The 20,303-nt window shown below is 47.2% G+C and overlaps 1 pseudogene; it reads left to right on the plus strand.

Moving 5' to 3' along the window:
* Window positions 1-301: 301 nt before the first annotated feature.
* Window positions 302-457, plus strand: LOC135911834 (U2 spliceosomal RNA; annotated as a pseudogene).
* Window positions 458-20,303: the final 19,846 nt, after the last annotated feature.

Raw genomic sequence — 20,303 nt, forward strand, 5'->3', positions numbered from 1 at the left:
CTGTAGTTTGTCATTTAAAAAAAAGATCATGTGTCATTCCACTCGGTGAAGGTGGATGACCAGCGAAGCTGTTTAGCATACGACACAAAGGTGACACATAATTTTGTACGCAGGTACTGACTCATTTACCCTGATTTCTATATGCATTCGCGTGAGGGACGGGACCACCACCTCGAGGAGCCGGAGAAAACTAGACACGCGTGACGTTCGACGGGAATGCCACCATGGGAAAGTGGAAGGAAAGGAAACTAGATGCGCAAGCGCTTGGAACGCCGACAAAGAGAAGGCGGTGCGAAGGTAAACATGGCCGACGACGGTCAAAGTGGAGTATCTGCTCTAATATCTGACCCAAGCTATTAAACTTATATTTGAAAACTGGTGGAGTGCTTGAAGCCTACTTCACCTCCACCGCAGGTCGACCCGGTATTGCAGTATCTTCGGGATCGGCCCGCGGTTTTTGGTCTACGGACACCGATCCACTTGAAACTAGCCATATACAGCTTCGCATTAAAACGACCGTAATAGGCTGGTTTCAACGCACGAACTCATGCAAAGCAGCAGACCATTAAAGCCACTAAGCCAACGCGGTGCGTTTCGCGAGCTTTAAGGGGCCCCTCACCACGTCTGGTGATTTTGAGCTGACAAGCGCCGTGCACCCATGGGTGAATCTCCGCATGGCTGATATTGGCTGTGTTTAAGCAGACGCTCTTTTGACGCTAGCGCCAAGGTCCCCTTCAGTTGCGGCCCTAGCAGGAGGGCGATACCTTGTTAAAATGGTGGCGCACTCAATTGTTTACGTTGTCATGGCAACAGGAAGAGCAGCTGCGCGGCGCCTTCTCACCCTAGCGCTCTTTGGCTTTTCTTTTTGTTTTTATTATGACGACCCACTCCACTTCCTTTCCACCTTTCCCCATGCCCCACGAACCTTTCCTTTTGCTTTCTTTGTGCTTGTCCGCGGCGCTTATCTTCTTTCCTTTTTTCTTATCGCGCGGGCATGCGCTGCGCCAGACATTGCTATTGTGTGAACTGGCACGTGATGCGCCGTGGGTTCTTTATGTGTTTGCACGCACGCAATCTTGTCCATACTTTGAGTATGCCAGCATACGTCAGAACGTACGTAAATTCCACTTCCAACAGAACAGATCTCTGGCTTCGTTTTATTGACTTCCGTTTCCGAAAACAAAGATTTTCGCATAACTTGGTATGATCCACGCTCAGAAAATGAACAAAAGTTAAAAATTCATGACATGTACATGAGTACTAAACAACACAAAAGTTCACAGACAATAAAATAACAAAAAAATTAAACTCAAGAAAACGCGAAGGCCGTTTCATGTACACACAATAAAAAAAGAATTTTATATAATGCCCTAAAGACCAAAGTGTAAAAGAGCTTCTGATATGCGCACTGAGATATTGAAGAAAACTGGACGATGTGCATGACATAGTCATGACAACTAAAGAAAAGGAAAATTCACTAGTAATGACAATGACACGCAAAATACCTAAAAAATGGAATAAAATGCTAAGATTGTTTTATTGACAGCCATACCAAAAAGAAAGATAACTTACTTATATACCTGCAGAAAAGTACATGAAATGCCTGACATGTTTATTCCTAATGAACAAAATGAAAAAGACATGGCAGAACAAAAATAACGTTGTACTAAAAATGGAAATACGCATCATCACATTATTTTGTACTTGGCCACAACTTGAATAACAGCGGCAAGGAGGAGCAGAAGGTAATCAGCTTTTGCAGCAGCACATAAACATTCGCAGAAAGGCCTATTCCTCAATTAAAAACCACGTGAAATAAGCCAACAACACGACTTTTCTTTCACCACGAATGTAATGCTTAGCACTAAATTACGTCACTTAAGGAGAATGAACTGCTGGGATAGTTCGTTATCCGGCATAATAAACGAGTTTTGCGTCAACACCACACCAAAAAAAGCGCCCGTGTTCTGTCCTTTCTTGTGTGTGTGGTTTTGACACAAAACTCGTTTATTATGTCACTTATGGCACTACGTCATACCTACTGCGGATTCCTTTGTGTAATAAACACGAACTACAAAAATCTGCACATAGGACACTTGTAATGCTCATACTTTCAAGAAAAAAAGCTTTTCATGCCTACACATGAAGGTTGTTTACGCGGTTTTCCCATCGGCAATTACTGAGATAATACATAAACACGAACAGTAATTCTTCAGCTGTTGGTACGTTTGTAGAACGGTGACACAGAAAAAGCACTGAGAGCGGATTGGAAAGTTGGGCGATTTATTGAAGTTGCAGAATGCGACTTGGCACAGAAAAACACGAGTCATAGACCACGTGACAATGAGGAGGAACATCTATTTGTCAGCTTTACCTACCGGTAAAAGGGAAATGTAGCACAATCAAGGTGCAACGACGTCCGGAGTCTCATGGAGCCCACATATGCACAGGGCCGTGTTCTTGTACATGCGGCTTCTGATGTCCGTGGCTCTGCGCGCTCACCTGTTATCTTTAGGCACCCGGGAGAATCTCGCAGGGCTTGTTTTTTAGGTATTCGTGCACCACTGCACGATGCACGAGCGGCGCGAGCCGTGAAACAGGTGAAACATCGCGGAGCACAAGCACACAGCAATGAGGACCACGAAACTGACGAAACTGCCCACGCCAGTCCAGGCACAGCAGCGCACGCTTCTCGATAACAGCAGATAACGAAACAAGAAACTTCATGCAGCGGGCTAAGCTGGCGGAGACAGTCGAAGGTGAGGGAGAGCAAGGGGAGAGGAGTTGAGTGGAGGAGCGAAAGGGCACAACCTCCTGGATCGGCGCGTGCGGGCGCGCGCCGATCTAGGAGGTCGTGCAAGGGAAGCGGATTTACTTTCCCGCCCTCCTGATGGATGGCGCCAATTACCTCTGCCACCGAAGCGGCGGAGTTTCCGAGGCTGGCCGTGCATACAATGCGCGCTAAGGATCGTGTCTGCTAAGTATTACATCGTTATGCGCCGTAGAAAGAGCTGAAATTTCAAACCAAACGCCGTTTGCCCTTCTCCTCGCGGTCACCGCGCTCCCAGCTGGAGAGTCGACGCATATCGCACAAGTGCGCCTAAGTACATGGCAGTGCTGTGACGTCGCTCATAGTGGCACGTGATTTGGATAATTATTCAAGGCAACATCTATTATAGGTAGAATCTGTTGCTTCATTAGACGAATTAAAGTTTAGAGAAATAACAAAACACACAAACCGAATGTCTCCCTTTTTGTTTCACATCGCACCGCAGCAAGAGAGATGTACTTCCGTTTCGTCTGCTTGTTCGCACGTCGTGCCGTCAGTGGAGTTGCGCGCCTAGACAACGAAACCGTGTCATTTGCTATCCTGTTATAGCGCGCGATCATGCTCTGTGCATGATTCGCTTGTGTCTGCCTCAGTATTCGTGTAGCACTGACTTATACTGCTAGTAAGGTGTTCCGTGCTAAGCGCGCAAAATTGAGCGCTGCGCGAAACGAGACAAACGCAACAGCTCGCGCGCGACACCGTCACCGGTAGTGCGCGTCGCAGCAAAAAAGCAAAGGAAAAAATGAAGGCGGGGCTTTGACGTATGCCTCACGTGATCCTCGAGCTCTGGTATTGGAGAATGCAGTGAAGGAATTTCGCTTGCGGGAGGCTCGACGGGGCAAAGCGAGGGAGTGTCTCTCTTAGCAGTGGCGCTCGCCTCCTGAAATCGTTGGTTCGCAGCACTGAAATATTTCTATCTCGCCTATGAAGGAACCAGTTTGAAAAATTCTTGCGGTAGAACGCTTCCTAGAAGGCAGGGAACAACTTCCAGCATATGACCGAAATTTGCTATGTGGCCTGGTGAGGCGTCCTTTAAGTTGGACGAGTATATCGACCTATATTAGATTTCATAACGGTGTTACCAGTCCTTAGCTAAGAGGCAAGAGCGGGGCATAACGTGCTGCATGCATAATGAAATAAATAACTTCGGGCGTCTTCCTTTAATGCGAGCTTGCGAAAAAAGCGGAACTACTCCAGGCTGTTCAAACTAATGCGCCTTACTTGAAGCCCTTCAGTGTAGCAGGTATTTGAACATTGACCAATTTCAGATGCTTTCCTGCAGTTACTCCCGTCGCTTACCAAGCCCTCAGGAAAGCTACTCGGCTTGTACGCGTCCCCTATGCAAAAAAAAAAAAGAAACAGAGGAAACAGAAAAAAAGAAGTTGATGTCTATCGAGATTCCGCTTTGTCGATATTCTGCGCATGCTTTTTCGTGGCGCGACTGAGCCTCCAAACTCCTATCAATAGCAGCAAAACGGCTGATTCATTCAGAGTCGACTAGCCGGGCACTCGTCTTATACGCGCGGCGTTTATCAGGTCAACAATTCCCGGTTCACGCACGGCGCTGAAAGCTGTTGGCGTGGTCCTGGTTTTCTTTTTATGCGAAGCATACTAGCCGCACAACCACGCTCTTCCTTGCTGCGCCGAGCGCGGCCGCGTAGCTACCATTGAGGGTATGAGCCACTGTTCATTGCTGCGCGTCTCATATGTGGGTCTATTCTCTATTAAGTTTGCTATGTTTGTTATTAAGTTGCTTCTATTTTTATGCGTTGCATAATGCAATCACTCAGTTCAGCCCTTGGGCGCGGCCGGGCAGCCACCATTGACCTTTAGCGCAACCACGTGACGTGACGTCACGACAGCCGGAGGAAAAGCTGGGCCCCAACTCGCGCAATATCCAACGCATTCTTGGCTCAACCAAGCTAAGCCTGGCCATTTTTATGCGAAGCATACTAGCCGCACAACCACGCTCTTCCTTGCTGCGCCGCGCGCAGCCGCGTAGCTACCATATGACGTCATAACAGCTGCAAAAGCGGAGGCTCAACTCATGCGCTCGCTTGCGGCCGCGTAGCTACATAGCCGGGTCTCAGCTCGTGCGCTCGCCTGCATGAGTTGTTTCTTCGTCTAGCCGAACCAAATATAGCCAAGCAACAGCAGTTCACCAGGCTAAACAGTGGTTCAACAACTAAAATAAAGGCTAGTATGCTTCGCATCCTGGGCTTAACCTTAGCTAAGCCACAGCCATTTTTTATGGGTATTATGTTTTCGTCCAATACACTGCGCATGTCATCGCGCGAATTGTGAATCTTGAAGGTCCGTACGCCACGTGGTGCAAAAGCTATGAACTAATAGGTGATGTCCGGAATTGCTGAGGTTGCCTGCCTCTATTAGCCCCGAGAACGAACTACAGGGGCGCTGCGAGCGCCGCTCGCGTGACCTCAGGGCAAGGACTCGCGCCTGTCGTCTGCTACAGTTCGGGCTTTGTGCGGGCGCTTTCTGCCGTGTTTTCGTTTGTTCGCCCTCATTCTCTCTGCTTGTATTCTTATGGTGGTCGTCTCAAATATATTTTTACGACGTCTTCCTTTGCGAACATTTATTCAAAGAGCTAATTTCTTATACAACAATGCAGCTCTCAAAGGCAACGCTGCAGTGCCAGCCGAAGAAGCGCAAAAGAGCCCAGGGCGGGTTTTTCATGCGCGGATGGACAATCGCAAAAACATAGCATACAGGAATCCAGTTATGATACCATACCTCCCACGGTGCAACAAGTATGTCACAAACGCTGGCTATATATGACTTCTACAATATTTACGTTGATTTTAATCCGCTAAAACAGGTTTTCTCACGACGAGTAGTTCATGGTATAATATCGATTTTTTGCATTTCTTCACAGAAACGCGCGGCAGTAACACGGGGTCTTAACTAATACTGGAGTTTAGATTCTACAAGCACCACTTGCTTCTTTAACTGATTGTCAACATTAGGTGGGTCTTCCCATGTTTATTTTAAGCGGCGTAAAGTTGAAGTAAAGTTAATGAAGGCTTACAGCTATTTACAGAATACAAATAGGAATGTACCAATATATATTCCCTTTTCAGTGCTACACGTTCAACTCCCTTGAGAAATTTACTGGTTCGTGTTGCTTGAGGAATATACATGACGAATCTGTTTGGCGAGCTGACACAGGCTGCTCAGCCCAATTTTTTTAGTGAAGTATGCCTGTTGGACCGCATGGCTGCAGCCAGAAAGAAGTCGAAGCGTCAATTGCTAGTAGTACGGGACATAATGAAGATATCGAATTTCCCCGGTGGAGGGTCAGAAATCAAGTGAAAGTACATGCAAGGCTTGTGGTGCTTTCTTTATGAATGTTTGCGATTGGATTGGAGCAAACTTTATTTAGCCTGCAGTTGGGCAAGGTATGTAAGGTTTTATGTACCGACGAAGCGAATAGTTATCCGTTTGTACAATTAAAGAACGCTGGATCGAGACATGGTGAGGCAGAAGGTGCTTGAATTTTCCTTTTCTAGGCAATCTAAGCTGCGCTGTAGTAGCTCCAGAATACTTTAGCCATTCCAGTTGGCGCTGTAAAAAATACTTTATGGCTTCAATTCGAAGTTGTAGTGAACTGATGGGTTTCGCGAACATAGCGTGCCTCGCCATACGGACAGTCGATTGCTACCGTTACGTGATCAGGGGTGTGCCATATTGTCGATAAAGGCTACTGAGGACCACTATGAAACATGTCATCACCTTCAATTGATTCGCTCTCGATCTTAACAACGAAACTTTTCTCTCAGGTGATTGCTACTATGGTGTTTGTGAATTAACTATGTAAATACTCTACATGATGCGCCGTCGTGTTAGCAGCCATGAGCAATTTGTTTTTTGGAGGCCTGTTTCAGAGGAGGATGAAAGTAGCAGCAAACTTTTTCATGAGAAATGCGCGCCTATTTTTTGCTCATCAATGAATGGCCATATTCGAATAGAACAACACAGCAGAGTAATAAGAATCATGATGACAGCTTCGCTGGGCAGTGTCTTTCTAACACCGGATAACATGCTGACGCAAATTACCAAGATTTTTCTTCCATGTAGAATGTAATGTCTCTCATAGCTAAATACTAAGGGAATGTTAAATGTTTAGCGAGCCATCATACACAACTTCGCATGTTGAATTTGCAGACATTCTTTTTACGTAAAATTTACGGATATACACGGCGCATATGTACATTGCAAAACCAGTAGACCCCTTTAGCGCTACATAGCTTGCGATATCCAAGCCGCAAAGTTTCTCGACTCACGCGCTTTTGAAAAAGAAACTGTGGTTAAGCCATGGCAGCTGATAGAAGCCGACGTATCCTTCAATACGTACGGCTCGCGCCACCCATACCCCAAGATACACGAAGGGAACGAGCGCGCGCGGCAGCCGAGCGAGCCGGAGCGAGCGACGTCCTGGCCGTGACGTCACCCGCGAGAGGGCGCCACTCCTAATTCTCGCCGCTAATAACAACAAAAATGCCGCGGAAAAAGCACCGGATGGCTGCTTTGTACCACATCGCTTTCTTCGTATGCAATTACGATATTGACCTAATTACGAACGCCGGCGGCAAAAAAATTAAACTCGTATCAGTGTAATCATTCAATCGCTTGAGAAGTCTTTAGTTTTTTAGATCGCTGTTAAATCTTTTTTCTCATAGGTGGATTACTGGTATTAAAGAATCAAAAGTCAACTTAGTTCTACTATATTTATTTCACGGGCAATTGTGGCTTATGTGGCTTCTGGCACCACGTGGCATGCCGGAAGTATTGCCACTTTTGTTAGTTTTTACACGCAGAATGTGCAGGCAATCGCTTGTTTGAGTATGCGCAAGCATGCCCTTGTTTAAGTGTATGGAACCACAAGGAGGTTACTTAAGGGGCCTAAAATGATATGCTTTGAGTCGCGTCCATAAAGCAGGGCCCTTTGTGATCGCTGTTGGGGAGTCACTGCAAGCTCACTGCCGTTCCAGCTCATTCTGCTGACAGCCGATTGCGCTCGCAGAAGCGTATACCTCTATCATCAACAGCAGTCGAAGAATTCACCGTTCAGGATAGTGATGCAGAGACTAAAACTACCTCATCACAGAAAGAGGGAAAAAAAGGCAATCATAAAGGCCTTTCTGGCCGAGCGAAGGAGATGCCACAGCGGTGATGTAGTGCACCCGACAAGCCGCAGGACGTGTATCGCCGGGTGCGCGAGCTCCGCGTGCCTAGCCGGCCCGGTGCACACGATCGGTGCAGACGTTGTAGTTTATTCCGCTGTCACCACTGGATCCGTCCGCCGCAATTACGTGCCGGCTTTTTCCTTCCTGTCTTCCACCCTCGGCCCCGAGTGGAGCCGCTCGGCCGAGCTTTCGGCTCAGGCTAATCTCGCCGAGCTGTCCGCTGCCTCTAATTGGCGCTGGGACACTGATCCTCCTGGGCGTGCCTCCAGCTGAGGCAGCCGCGCAACGCGACAGCGCCCGCATGCCCCGTGGCATGGCCGCGGTCCGTCACCGAGCCTCTCATTTGCTGCGCCTCGATATACATTGTCTCGTCACTTTAAATCTGAAACAGCGTTGCTCGGGCTGCTGAGTAAGCTCAATCGAGAGCGTCGCAGGTCGCCGTTTTGTGAGGATAGCGCCGCTCTCTGCTGCCAGCGTCAGCTTCCGGCGCTCGCCCAATAACACACTCCCATCGCACAAAACCTTGCTAATTGGGAAGCGTTCAATGAGTTGCTGCAAACTTTGTCCTGACCTTTTTAAAGAGCCCTGTCTCGAGTCAATATTCCAAGTAAACTGATTATAGAGGCAAATATTTGCTTCCAGGATAGTGCGCCGCTTCTGAAAAACGGAATCTTATCGATCCGACTCTGACGTAACGTTTTAGATGTCCGCACAGGAAGGCAATGCGGGGTGAAGACCATCTGTCCTAGAATTTTAACATATGGGCTTACACGTATCGAAAAGCCTGCTTCATTGTATTTCTTCTTTTTCTTATCCCGTTCTAGAAATTTCAGAATAAAGCTCGCAATAATGATGTTCTTCTCACAGAGAACATTGTTCTGAAGTGCATAATGCTTCTCTAGATGTCATTTCTTTAGCGCTGTTAATTTCTGCAATATAGCTATAAAAACGCAGCCACACGTCTCTCGTTCTCGCATACTTAACGCCGATGGTGTACAGAGTGTTTTCATTTTTCAGTTGCACTTAATTTTTTTTAATTGTCTGTGCCAGATAGGACAATTAGCATAATTATGTTGATGATTCAATTAAGCATTTTGATTTCTCATAAAAGTAATCATCCGCCTCATCGAGTAACTTATATCAAGGGTTAGAGCTGTGCTATTAGCCACAGACAATTTATACAGGGTGTCCCAGCTATCTTTAGCCATGCGAATGCCACGTAGCCGGAAAGAACCAAGGTAATGTTTGCCGCCGCTTGGAGATACTCAAATTATTTTTTTTTCATTCCGCATAATCACATAATGAGTCCTAATCAATTAATCAACTTCTCACATATTATAATTAGATTAAATGTGTCAATGAGTAAATTGTAGAACGACATAAAAAACTCCCGATACACCTTTCTGTTGCCTAATACGTGCCTCGAGCGGCCAGTCGCGCGGCAATTTTGCATGCATTTGCCGGCTTCTTTCGCGATAAAAAAACGCTTTTATATAGCCCGTATTGAACAACAGAAAGCTGTAGTGGAAGTTTTTCATGTCGTTCTACAATTTTCTCATTAACACTTTCATCTAATTCTTATATTTAAGAATGTGATTAATGAATTAAGAGTAATTATGTAATGAGACGGAGTGAAAACTAATTTGAGTATCTCCAAGCGACGGCAAGCACATTACCTTGGTTCTGTCCAGCTACGTGGTATTAGCATATTTTTCCACTCTGGCTAAAGTTACCTGGGACACCCTGTATGAATACAATGTCGCCGCGGTCGTAGATACGTTTGACAAAATGAGTTATGCTGCAATCCTGAATCTTTTACACGGAGCTGTCATATACGATGACATTTCCTTTCATAATTGCATTTGACAACCATTAGTTTTTTGTGAAAGCACTGAATGTTGGGCTAGTTGGTTGCTATCCATATTGAAACTGCATCGCGCACACAATGTATCTTGCGTCACCGCTTCTGTCAACGCTTGTGTGTTGCCTTTGCCTCGTGTATCATTTGTTCTGCGTGAGGTACTTTTACAATGAACCATGAGCTTCTCTCAATCAAAGTAGGAGTGACGTTGAAATTTGATCTTTCGCCCTCTCTTTATCGCTTTACGCGTGTTTGTGTCTAAATATTTGCAACTCCGCCTACCACCCGGGTTACCACGAGCGGAAGCAACCCTTCTGTGGCGCCTGTGGCTCGGCGTGGCATTCACGAACTCCTATTCATTGCGCATTGGAATGGCCGACAGCCCTACTTGCGGCACCTGCGGCTGCGAGACGATTGAGCACCTCTTTTGTGACTGTCCCAGCTACAAAGTGCCAAGAACAGCGCTCATAACCGCGCTCGAAAAACTGGACAATCGCCCCTTTACAGAGGAGAAAGCTCTAGGACACTGGTTCAGACGGGCTTCGGCACTCAAGGCCTTAAGGGCTTTGCTGAAGTTGTTAAGCACATGCGAATTGTGCGATCGCCTTTGAGTGTTGTATCGCGTAGTATCGCGTTACTGTGTGAATTTCCTTATCTTTTTTTCTCCTCTTCTTCTTCTTTCTCCTTTTATTCCCCTTTACCCCTTTCCCCAGCACAGGGTAGCCAGCCGGTACTTACACTGGCTAACCTCCCTGTCTTTCCTCCTCTTTGTCTCTCTCTCTCTTGTGTCTAAATAGGAGAAACGTCGCTACGAAGTACTCGCCATGATTGAGACTTCCAGGCCCCAGGGCACGTATTCACAAAACTGCTCATGAGTATGTAGCGTCAGGAAACTGGCCGTCGCTGCCGCGGTCGTCTCGTTATCGCATCGATCTTTATCATCAGTGGCGTCCGGTCGAACACCGGCCAGTGACGAAACGTTCTTACGTAAGATGTGTTTTGCGAATACGGGCTCAAGGACATTATGTAGGAAGGCCTGAGTTTGGAGGAACACGGCTAACCGAGCTCTCACGGTTCGCTGCCCATATACATGCCCAGAACTCGTGTTCACGAATCAGTAATTCATTAAGTGGGTTTAACGCCACAAAGCTGCCCGCTAGCTATGAGACACACTGTAGTGGATGGCTCGGCGTGTATTTCGACCATAGGGTTGTTTTATACTACTTATTATCGGTACACAAGTGTTTCTTTTTCTTCTCTTTCCCCAAGTCATCTTCGAGATGTGACCGCTGCGGGTGGGAATAACACCCGTCATCTCCGACTTGACAGCAGAAGGTCATAGCCATTGAACCACAGCGGCGACTCATTCTTCAGAAAACGGTTCGTACGCTAGGGCAGTTCGTAAGAAAGGGCAATGGTTACAAATAACTTGTTATTAGCGAAGGCGGTCGCTTAATGTCAAGCTATTGTCACAAAGAAAAGCTTTGGCATTTGGCCCTCAATCCCAAAGCGCTATCACAGATTGACCAGCGCATTTTCGCTCATCACCTCCCGATTGTGACTTCCATATCTTTCATGATAGACCCGCGCATGAGCGTCAATGAGTCGCTAAGTGATCTTGCGTCCAGGGAATTTTTGTGGGCCCAGAAGGGGATAAATTGAGTATTGTTACGAACGGCCTGCAGAGGTGCCGACTTACGAAATTCTCACAGCCACCGCAGCAGCGGGGCTGGCGATCTTCGGGGAAGCGACCATCGGAAAGGCGCCGGCATGTCTGTGGCGGCGACTCGCTTTGAAAGGACGACAATACGTCAGTCCCCAGCCCGTTGGCGCCACCATGTCTGCAGCAACGACTCGCTTCGTAAGGACCACAATGCGCCGCGTCCCCAACCGAACGACGCCGGGATGTCTACGCGCAGTCGGCGGACCATGTATTGGTAGTGGATTCGCCGTCATCGTCACGGCTTGTTTGAAGCGGGGGAACTCCTGGAATAAGAAGTTTTGTGGCACCGTCTCGCGGGCCTTAGAAGTGATCAGTCAATGGACAGACGCGGCGGCCACTGTCTGCGGGGTCAACACTGGGATCAAGAGGCGCCTGCTCAGGACAAGACCCGTGTCTGCGAAAACCCTCTCACCTTGGTGTGGTCAGTGCAACTTGTGCGAAAGTGAGTGCGTGAACCCTCCCTCTCAAAGGCGGGTCAGCTACGATGACTTTGGACGCTCCGAATTGGTCTAAGGTCGAACGGCCGTTTTCCCTCACCTAGGAATCTAGGGAGGACAGAGTGTTTATAAGCAGCGGTTGCGCGGATGCTGAGTGTGCATTCTCTTTCAGTCATGCTAGACTGATGAACTGTAACGTTCTCATGTAGATACTGTACATAAACCCCATTTTCCTCGTTCTCGATGAGAAAAAGTCTCTCCCTTCAACAGCGTCCTCAGCGTGGATAAGTTGGACGATGGCATGGGCCAGCTACCATCTATTTCATGCACGAAACCAACCATTACACTATACGCTGAGAGTATTCTGTTAAAAATGCCCTTCAAGCTTGCGCATACTTCAAGATGTAAGGACTGCCTTTTTTTGTCTTGCTCAATTGCATTGACTCCTTTCGGTTCTCCAACATGATGTCAAAGTGCGCTGAAAAGCAGAGTCAATATTGTGACAACTCTGGTGGTGTTTGAACTGTCCCAGAGGATAAAGGCACCTCAGAGCGTATTTCGAGCATTTTTGCTTTGCAGGTAGTTGTGATACAGTGAAGAAGACGAAGATGCCCGCGCTTTCCACCTGCGTAGCCTGGGCTGCCGCTCATGTCGACCACCTGACATAACTCTCAGATGGCATGGTCATCTGCATCGGCCGCTTCTGGACTTCATCCAGTAGACAGGCTTCTAGCTTTTTATTTAGTTATGTTGCCCCAAGAAAAAGCCAAGGGCATTTAGGCATCCCTACGTGGATGAATGCGAAAGCATTCGACTACTTGTTTTAACGAAATGTAATGGTATTATTTTCACGTTGCCTTGTATCATTTCTGGCACCATGTGCCTCCGCCTCGTTCGCGTACTTGCGTGGACGTCCAAAAGAGCCGGGCGCAGCTACTGACTGAGAAGTCGAAGTCCCTCTGAGCCCACGACCGAACTCATCGAAATCACCGCATCGACCAGCCGCGCCGCGACGCGCGGCGCTATATACAGCGTGTTTCTGCGATCACGTTCAAAAATTCTTTAAGATCGCGTGTGGCAGATATCACAATTCACAAATGCAGACATTACTTGAGCAAAATATTGAAGTGCATAATCTACTAATTAACAAAAATCACTAATTGCCATGTGGTAATTCATTTGTCATATGTTAATTAACTAATGACCATATAGCACATATTGCAATTTGCAAATTCCAAGCTGCAAGGCATATCCACTTGAAGATAACTGTGTGGATGACACCATTTACGAGATATGCCCGCCAAACTTGCGGAAAAAATGCAGTGCCGTTCCACTTGCTTTCTCAACAAAACGGCGTTTTATGCATTGAAGCACAAAATTAACTGGAACACCAATGCATTTCTCCGCAAAGTTCGGGAATTAATATCTCGAAATTGGTGTCATCCTGATAACTTGTTCCAAGTGGATCCGCCTTGCGCATTCCCCGGACAGAATTTGTAGATTGCAATATGTGCCATATGGTAATTAGTGAAAACTCTTATAGCGATTTTTTTTATTATTTGATTATACATTTCAATTTCTTGTGCGAGTAATGCCCGCCTTTTCGAGTAGACCAGCGCATGGGCTAGAATCGTGCTGTTTGCCACAGGCAATTTAAAAAATATATTGAAAGTGTTCACTGAAACACCCTATATAAACGGCTACCGGCGCGGTCTGTCTCTGTGTCTGCGTGACGAAGGTTCCTCCATCGTAGCGCACCACAGAACTCACCGAAATCACCGCACCGACTTGCAGTGGGCCAATGCCATCAGCGTCTTCGAAGAGGGAGGGGTAGTATGGGAACGCTGGCATCACGAGCGGCATCGGAGCCAGCTGTGTGGAAGAAAACGACGAACGCGTGAGCAGGGGCACGAGCGCGTCTCTGTGGCCCCGTGACTTGTTGTGCGACTTCCAGCCACACCGCCGGATTTTCCGCTTCATGCGCCATATAAAGCTTTCACATTCAAACAAAAAACAAAAAGAAGACGAAGATGAGCGCAAAAGCGCGGCACGTGAGTGACCTATGGCATAAGCGGGCAGTGAAGAATGTAACGTTCAAAGGCATGCATGCATGTTCGTGTATACACGCCAAGTTCTGTTTTTTTTTATCATAAACTACATAATCTAGACTAGTGATTAATTTCTTTTCATTTTATGTTTTTTTTATTATATTATGGTATACCCAATCCTTGGTCAATTTCAAAGAGCGGGCATGTGCCATTGATGCATAAGGCTCTGCATACACATCTGTGAATTCCTAAATACAACATCTTGACGACGAGGATTGATCTCATCCACGCAAAATTCCCACCGAACCTCCATTATGGCAACCCAATGATAATCCCGGGTTTGCACCATCACCTGTCCTTCCTTCGTCTGGTCGCCCTGCCGTTCTATCGGATCAATGAAAGCAGGCCTTCGATTGTATATCGAGGCCTCCGGGGTATTCGAGCTTTCTTCCAATCACCGCACAACGATTCTGCTACGTGTTTTGACATGAAAGGTCAGCCATTTTTTTTCTACGCTGCTGCCAGCGGACCTGCAGTCGGGCGCTGCAAGCGCTGTGCTACCGATCTCCTACCGACACAGAGACAGAGCTGAATATTGCAGAAGAGAGCTGCGGTGTTCAGCTGCCTCTGTGTTTTTTCGCACTCTTGCTTTTAGCAATGACACTGCAAATTTTCTGATATCCGACCACTACAAGCGTTCGGTAAACGTTATCGTGGAACGTCAATGGTTCAGTCGCCGTTGTCAACATGCAGGTTTGACGGTGGAGGAATACATTAGTACTCTACGAACCCTTATCGATGAATACAGCGTTAGAAGCCTTACTGATGAATTGCTACATGACCAGCATATCTGGAAAACCGCAAATCATCATTTATACGAGTGAATACTTTTTGAAGGCCTTTCACTGACTCACGGACTCTCATTATCGAAAGAAGACAGTATAAGAACAAACCATGAGACCAACATAAAAAAAATAGCGATGAAGCCTCAGTTCATCATGTTGAAAGAAGCATAAAGTTCCCGCTGATCGTCGAAACTACAAATAAACACTTGCGACACGCGCAAACTCCGCGAACTTCAAGTACAAGGCGTCACGAATATCGAGAGTGCTGCTGTTGTGCAGCGACTGATCATCTTGCGAACGCCACCGCATGCAAGTGCGTCGTTGCAAATGTCATAAATGTAGCAAAATTGTGCACTTGGATTTTGTTTGCGAGTCATCTGCAAATACCGGCAAAATTCGGCGGCGACGATGACTCTACTAGGGCTCTATTATGGCTACTCACATAGCAATGGCAAGACGATTTGTCTGGTCAAGAGACGCCAAAACGGAGGAGGGGGGTTGGGTGATCGAGCATTTACGCATCCATCTTCGTAGATGGTCAGGCTATCTTGTTCCTTGTTGATATGGAATCGTATGTTACTATCCTGGCAGAAGCACGCTAGCATTAGCTCTTTTCAGGCCTGTGCCCTTATACCTCGCGCCAGCTCTTCGACTACTTTAAGAGTAAGAATTCAAAGATGCTTCATCACGCCCGCTATGTTCCGTAACAGAAGTGCTTGCATTATTCTTTATGCTATGTTTCAAGGAACCACTGTCCTACGACTAGATGTTATTGTGGCACTGCAGGTGGAGATTGAAGGCACATCACTTAAGTGTCTCACATTAACACTTAGCATGCCTGTACTGCAACCATAGCTACGTTCAGGGTATGCTGGAGCGCCGGTTCACCAAGCAACTACGGCTTGCCAAAGGATTCACTCATGAAATCAAACTTTGCGAGTCCGTTCACCGCGTTGCTAGTCCGACATATGCTGTATGCTATGCACGAGAAAAATGTCAGCTGAACTGCAGAAGCTTGAAGCACAAGAAATTAATGGGCGTATCGACGCCTCCGAGCGGGCTTATCCAGTAGTCTTGGTTCGGAAGAAGGATGGATCAATACGAATGTGCGTTGATCTCAGAGGATGCGGCAAAGCTCTGATTGCAGACAGCTTTCTTCTTCTACAGACTAAGGACCCACTGTACAGTTTAAGGATTGATCGGCGATTATTAAAGCTGGATTTAGCGTACTTATCACAAAGTAGTGATAATAGCGATTTGGACTACTTTCTTTAGGCGTGACGAGCTCTTCCGGCTCAATAAAGTTTGTTCCGCTCTGGCTTCAGCTCCATCAACACTTCAGATGATGATGCACCTGACACTCAAAAGATGCAAATGTGTACTTTTCTACATTAACGACATTATTGTCTATGGCCATTCCCGAGATAATCACCTCGCGAACCTCCGCATCATTCTAAAACGAGTTTCAATAGTTGCCCTCATATCAACCAGAAGTGTGTCTTTGACGTCACAGAAGTAAACCGCCGTGGTGGCTTAGTGGCTATGGCGTTGCGCTGCTAAGCACAAGCTCGCGGGATACCATTACGGGTGCGGCGGCCGCATTTCGATGTGGGCGAAATGCAAAAATACCTGTGTACCTGAAATGGATGCAAGTTAAAGCACTCCAGGGGGTTAAAATTAACTTATAGTCCCCCACTACGGCACGCCTCATAGTCAATGATGGTTTTGGTACCTAAAACCCGAGAATTTAATAAACGTAACAGAAGTCATGTTTCTGGGACATGTGAACGACAAAGGACTGCTTCCTATAGCATCATCGATGGAAACGATAAAGCAAGCTCTTGCGTATTCCAACATAAACAAACATTCATGGTACCCTACTTCGACGCGGGATTTCCTTCGTACTTCATACAGCATAACTAGACAAATGCTCGAGCCTAATTTAGCTGCGGGAGAGAGTTTTACACGTTTAAAACGGCTGCTGAAAGTTTGCAACATGCTATGTTTCTTTGACTCAAATGTTTCTGTCCCGACTGATGCCTTGGGGTATGGTGCTGATATATGGTGCGACCTAGTGCTGTACTGCAACATAACTAGGGCTACCTAAAGACCGCTGCATTTGCCTCCTGCACCTTGAGCCCGCTAGAACGGAAATACTCCTCAGTCGAACGCAAAGCCTTAGCGTGTGCTTGAACCTGTGAGCATTGGCACGTGTACATTTGGAGTAGTCCCTTCTCTTACAAACCGTGCTTTTGTCACCTTGCTGCTAACAAAAGGAACAAGACATCGGCCACTACGCATCGCATGTTATCAACGCGCTTACTCTGCTATAACGTACTACACTACACCATCCAGTATTGCAAGGGATGCGATAAAATGATGGTCGACGATGCGCTGTCTCGATTAACCTTGCAAGGGTTGCTCAGTGGTGCTGCAGTTGTAGGTGAGTCTGATTGTCTTCTTACCTCTATGGTAACGATGCAACATTTACAAGCAGCAAGCGCCAATGACAGCATTATTGCATAGGTCATGGAGTTTGCCTCGCCATCTTCACCTGATACGAACGGCCGATATGCCTCTACAAACAGAGTGCACGCCATATTTTCATCTACTCACTGAACTTTTTGTTGTACACGACTTAATTATCGGTGTGACAGAACACTAGTTCCATGTACCCTTACTTGTCGTTTGATAGACGTCACACACGGAACCCATCTGGGAATCAGTCGCGCGAAAGGAGGACTGCGAGAATTTTATTAGTGGCCACGGATAAAGGAACATGTTGAACAACTTCTAAGAGCCTGCATTGTTTACCAGTTCTGAGAAAAGTCCACGCGGCCAACTGCAGCCTCTCTGCAGGCGGTAACGTTTCAGGATACACGTTGGTAGAAGGTCGCTATCAATATTTTTGAACCTTTTAAGTAAGCTCCCATGGACTATCATTATGCGCTAGCGCTTATTAAGTATAACAGCAACAAACCAAAAGTCCCCTTTTCAAGACAAGTCTCTACTGCACGGGTCAGGAACCTCCTACAAATAATGTTTTCTAAGGAGGGCTACACCAGTGAGATAATTTACGACGACGGAGCACAGTTTGCTTCAGCGGAATCTGATGGGCTCCTCCAGGAGCGTAGTATACGTAATTTCTTCTATTTCTTTAATGCCCACAGGCAAATGGGCTTGTGGATCGATTAAACAGAGCCTTGATGTCCTACGTTCAGATGGTAGTATATGAGCGGCGTGACATTCGCACCACCATCACAGACTGCTTACTCGTCTACCGTTAAAGGGCCCTGAAACGGTTCGGACAAATTTTGCAGACGCGTAGGGTACAGCTAAAGTTAATAATTCGCACCACAATTTGTGTGAAATGTCTGATATTAAGAGAGCTACGGAGTGAAGAGAGCTTAGCCCCGATTACTCGTTCGCCGAGTGATCGGGGCTAAGCTCCGCCTTCACTGGCTCTGCGTCATGATGGCAGGTCGTGTCGCCTACTTCCGCTTCTCTAGGAGTGAGCGAGCGAAGCCTTTCCAAACTCTCCGCCAGCTGCTTGGCAGTCGACCCCAAGCGAGAGCTATCGAAGCAGCGTGCGTTGCGACCATTCGTTCGCAGCGCCGAACGTTTCTGGTATTCCGGTAACCACAGGCGGGCTAGGCCTTTAGACGGATGGCTGGAGGCATAAACTCAAGCTGATGAAGGAACGTTAGCGTAGACGTACGTGGGTGGCCTTATCGGTCTGCACGGTCCATCCACCTGTTCGCGCAGAGCTTAACCAGCCAAACAAATAGCTCATATTGCTATATAACCAAGTGTAAAACATTTTAAACATATACAAAAACAGCATGTTAACGATCACGCTCCTGCGAAAAATTCACACCAGCAGCAAAGAAGACTACACTTCGTTACTGCTACCCGCCGTGGTTGCTCAGTGGCTATGGTGTTAGGCTGCTGAGCACAAGGTCGCGGGATCGAATCCCGGCCACGGCGGCCGCATTTCGATGGGGGCGAAATGCGAAAACACCCGTGTACTTAGATTTAGGTGCACGTTAAAGAACCCCAGGTGGTCGAAATTTCCGGAGTCCTCCACAACGGCGTGGCTCATAATCAGAAAGTGGTTTTGGCACGTAAAACCTCATAATTTCTTTTTTTTGTTTCGTTGCTGCTACTGTGTTTGGTTGAGCTCTGTGCCACCAGGTGGCTGCACCGTGCAGATCATTCACGTTTGCGTTTCTGCTCAACCTGTGAAACGGCAAGGCAAGTGGCCAGGCCGTGTCCCTTCGCTTGCGTTTACCCGAATACCAGACTCGCGAAATGCTATTGTGGTAGTAATAATCCGGTGTAAAGGGACGGCCGCAAACGCGCAAATTCTGGCGCCGATCGGATAGCGACAGTCGGATGCGCTGCAGACACTCCGCTCGTCTGCTGCCTTGCACGGGGACACGATGTCGCAGCGTGACGCTTGCAGCCCACAACGCAACAAAGTCGATTCATGGTGCTCACGAAAAGACAGACCGACACTGACCGCCGGGCTTTCGTCAAGACGGAGCACGTTGTAACACAAGCAGATTTCGCTTGCTACGTGTGCCGGAAGTGCTTAAGTACAGTGAGAAGTTGTTCTTGTGCATTCTCTTTCTGTTACTTTCTTTTTATAGACACAAATGAACTAACATTTCAACTATTACGAACAACTTTTGTTCACCATAAAGGTGGAAAAATTATCGATGACGCGCCCTGGGCAGTCAATCGGATAGCTCGTCTTACTGACGTCAATCGGGTGATGAGCTCACATGGCTAAGGCTCTAGTAGATAAACTTAAAAACACACCGACGCATAAACTAGCGTACGTGGACGCCGCTTGCGGCAGAGATGAGGCTGCGGTATCGACGGTGGTTGATGGCGACGGGTGCATTAAGATAGCGTGCTCCACGTGCACGAGGGACGCCTGTACAGCGGAGGAGGTTGCATTAGCGCTCGCTTGTGTGGGTACAAAAGCGGGAGTCATATTATGCGATAGCAAATTAGTTTTCCGACATTTTAGCAAAGGGAGAATCTCGAAAGAGGCCCTCCAAATTCTACTCAAAACTCCCCCTAGGAGGGAACGGACATAACTTTTATTTGGGTTCCGGCCCATGAAGACGTCTCGGGTAATGAAGCCGCTCACGAGCTTGCCCGAGCACTCTACCACCGGGCAACTCTAGAGCAGCCAGTTCCAGGGATCAAAGATAACATCATCTCGTACAGGGAAATTGCAGAGCATTACAAAGTCGAAAGAAGAACCTTTGCGCCTCCGCATTGGCCCCTCTTTCTGGAGAACGCTCGCATTTGGCGGCGCCTCCAGGGAAACAATTATACATC

The sequence above is a fragment of the Dermacentor albipictus genome, chromosome 1 (genome assembly GCF_038994185.2).
Source record: "Dermacentor albipictus isolate Rhodes 1998 colony chromosome 1, USDA_Dalb.pri_finalv2, whole genome shotgun sequence".
NCBI lineage: Eukaryota > Metazoa > Arthropoda > Arachnida > Ixodida > Ixodidae > Dermacentor > Dermacentor albipictus.